Source organism: Oreochromis aureus, linkage group 4 (assembly GCF_013358895.1).
Source record: "Oreochromis aureus strain Israel breed Guangdong linkage group 4, ZZ_aureus, whole genome shotgun sequence".
In the NCBI taxonomy this organism is placed as follows: domain Eukaryota; kingdom Metazoa; phylum Chordata; class Actinopteri; order Cichliformes; family Cichlidae; genus Oreochromis; species Oreochromis aureus.
In genome coordinates, this window is record NC_052945.1 from 16,604,807 (window position 1) to 16,607,563 (window position 2,757).

General features: G+C 38.0%; 1 long non-coding RNA gene across 1 annotated transcript; it reads right to left on the reverse strand.

The window, feature by feature from the left end:
• Positions 1-864: 864 nt before the first annotated feature.
• Positions 865-1,273, reverse strand: LOC120440075. Its single transcript, XR_005612951.1, has 3 exons — positions 1,156-1,273; positions 1,009-1,074; positions 865-889 (listed from the first exon to the last, which is right to left on the reverse strand). It is a non-coding gene; the product is annotated as an uncharacterized LOC120440075 (long non-coding RNA).
• Positions 1,274-2,757: the final 1,484 nt, after the last annotated feature.

The following is a 2,757-nucleotide window of genomic DNA, read 5'->3' on the forward strand; positions in this document are numbered from 1 at the left end:
GTCTCCTTCTTCACTCTGGATTTGTGGTGGTATTCAGAGTCAATTCAAATTATAGTTCTAAAAAAAAAAAAGGATGTGTAAATACAGTAAATGATTTTTAGAGATTTTTGAAAAATAAACATGACCACTGTTCATATGTGGCTTTATTACCTTACCATAGGACAGATTTAAATATCTAAGTAGGATCCTTGTTTAATACCATGTTAAACATGTTTACTGGGTCATGAACCATCGGTGAAGCAAACAACAGAAAAGAAGCTCGTATATAGACTTATGCCGTAAGTTGACCTAAAACTAAAATCTGACATTTTAAATTAAATAAACCATCCTTTAAAAGACACACACAGCAAAGTGGGAGAAAAAACTCAACACTGAATGCTACAAGTGCACAAATATGAAATCAGCGTGGTGCTGCAGTGAACGCATCAATTCACACAATATTACAGAAATACTTTTTATTAAAATGTCTTATATTGTTTCTTGGTCTCATCAATTTCTTATTCTTCAGTCATTTCTGAAACAAAGTCCACACTGAATGCCTGCTGTGCATCTGTGGTCGCGTGAAGCTACATTAATGTAACAGCATGCCAGAGTGAAAACAGAGATCCTTGTTTATCCGTCAAAACAAGGTTGTGCCTGAAAATTGCTACTTTTATGTGACATTTTATGTGAATATGTGACAAATGATGTAAGAATTGTAATTAATTATAGACAAATTGTTTAAACCTTGGTGGACAATGCGCTGAGAAAGAATGATTATCTAGAAAATGACTTCAGGAAATGGTTGTGTTATAAAGTTGTTTTACAATGTGTACCAGTACAGACTTGCCCCTGACGGTTAAGCTGTCCTGGGGCACAAACTGTTTGTCCTTGGCTTGGCTTCAAGACTCTAGGAAAGGAATACTGAATGTATGTAAATAACTTCTGGAGAATATAATCCAGAAATTGCATAAAGGGAAACACAAAATGAACAAAAAAGTAATAACATCCCACAGCCGTGTTTCACACCTGTTGGTAGTGGGGCTTTTTGGCTTCTGCTGCATCTTCCTAGTCTGTGCTGGAGATTCACCAACCCTAAAGAAGTCCAAATACACCACTGATCACTGGGTCTCAATAGCATTAATGTAAAACATGTGTTTCCATTTCTTGTCTTACTTCTTTTTCCTGTCCAGAGACCTCTGTGTGGCAGCAGAAAGAGCCACTCTCTCTTTGGGGCACTTGGCTTTCTCCTGTAGGAGTGAATGTAGTTTATAGTTTATAAAAAAATAATCAGAATACTGAAGATGTCAGAGACCGTATCTTTTTTCCTTTTCATAAGGCATTTAAACCAAATACTAAAACATTTTGGTATGACACAGAGAACTGAAAACTCAGCATAGAAAAAGAAAAAAACAATGTACAAATTGGTAACTATAGCCCAAAAGGTTGATTGTGTTCATCTGGGAGTAGTTTTTTTAGTGGGACAAACGTTTTGTCACTCATCCAAGTGACTTCTTCAGTCTCAAGTGACTGCAGGTTTTCCCAAACAGTACATTTGGGATTTACTTACCTTGATGTTTAAGCATGCATCAGGTAATTAAAGCCCTTGAAGGAAAAAATGCAATGAATAAATCATATACCTTTAGATATTGTATTTTCACCACAACTAAATTATCTGACTGTCTGTGTAAAACTGGATGTAAAGCTATAAGCAGTTGTTATTAAATATATGCATGCTAAAACATGACAGATAACAAAGCCAGAGTAATTAGGCACACAACTGTTTTTAAGTGTTTTCAATTTAGCTTCTTTTGACTTACATTTAACTACAGCTACTTATTTTTTCCTTCATTGACAATCAGCTGTTGACACAAATTATTTTGGCGAGTGGCACCAGTCAAACCAACAGCACTGTAATGCTGTTTTTGTTCGTGAATATGTAGACATGCTGGTGCGAATGTCTTAGTGTAGAGGCTGGTTCTTTAGATACAAGGGGAGAGTGCGCCAGTCAGAAACCCAGGGCACAAAGATGATGTAGTTCTGATCAGAAACCGATTATTTCCAAACCAGGGAGCAAGAATGAGAAACAATTCTAAAAACAAGCAATAAAATGTTGTCAAGGCACTAAAATCCCCAGGAATAAACAAACCCAATATAAAAAACTGTCCCACAACAAAGGATAAATGTTTGTTAGGTGTTCACAAGCAGGACTGAAATTCCTCCTTCAGAGCAGGGTCCACACCAGCCTCGTCCCAGGCAGAAAAGGAGAAGCCTCCTATCCCCATCTCATCCCTCCACTGGGCTCATCACGTCCCAGCCCAGCTCGCACTCTGCACTGGAGTCCGTTGCTCCACCGCGGCTCCCCTCGCGTCATCGCCCTGTAAGCAAACAATTGGGGGCAAGAACCATTCTCCCGGAAGCTGGCCTGGCTAATAGCAACGCAGACAGCGAATAGAGAAAACACATGGACAGGGATAAGATAATATTAATTTATACAAAAGCCCTGAGTCACATGACAAACACATGACAGATAACAAAGGCAAAGTACTTACGCACACAACTGTTTTTAAGTGTTTTCAATTTAGCTTCTTTTAACTTACATTTAACTACAGCTACTTATTTTGTCCTTCATTAAGAATCAGCTGTTGACACAAAATATTTTGGCAAGTGGCAACAGTCAAACCAACAGCACTGTGATGCTATTTTTGCTCGTGAATACATTCATGTGAATTTCCAAAGCTAATTCAAGGACCATCGTGTGGTTAGCAGCGCTGACTA